Source organism: Colobus angolensis, unplaced genomic scaffold (genome assembly GCF_000951035.1).
Source record: "Colobus angolensis palliatus isolate OR3802 unplaced genomic scaffold, Cang.pa_1.0 Scaffold38, whole genome shotgun sequence".
NCBI lineage: Eukaryota > Metazoa > Chordata > Mammalia > Primates > Cercopithecidae > Colobus > Colobus angolensis.
In genome coordinates, this window is record NW_012117154.1 from 5,398,470 (window position 1) to 5,398,988 (window position 519).

A 519-nucleotide genomic window follows, 5' to 3' on the forward strand; every position below is an offset into this window, starting at 1 on the left:
TCTTGGATAAGCAGCTATCACCAGGCTCGGTAGGCTTATCACCTCTACCCAGAAATCTTCCCACTATTTTGCTACATAGACGGGTGTGCTTCTTTCAGCTGTTTCTGGGTAGCTCGTCTGCTTTCGGGGAGTTTGGCTTTAGTTCTCTTTGTGAAATAGTCTCTAGCTAGCTCATTACGCAGAAGGTATAGGGGTGAGTCCTTGCTGTTTTGTGCTTAATTTTTTTTTTCATCTTTCCCTTACGGTACTGTTTCTATGGCGCCAAAATAAATTTCTATCGCCTATACTTTTATATGTGTAAATGGTTTAATCTGTATTTATATATTAACATGGTAGTAGTATTTTTGGTTTTTTGGGCTAGTGTTGGCTCAAGGCAATCAGATATTATTGATGTCTTCTGGGTGTAAACCGGATGCTTTGTGTGGAGCTATGCCTTGATTTATCCAAGTGCACCTTCCAGTACACTTACCATGTTACGACTTATCTCCTCTTTATAAATATTGGGGTGTTTAGTTAAGT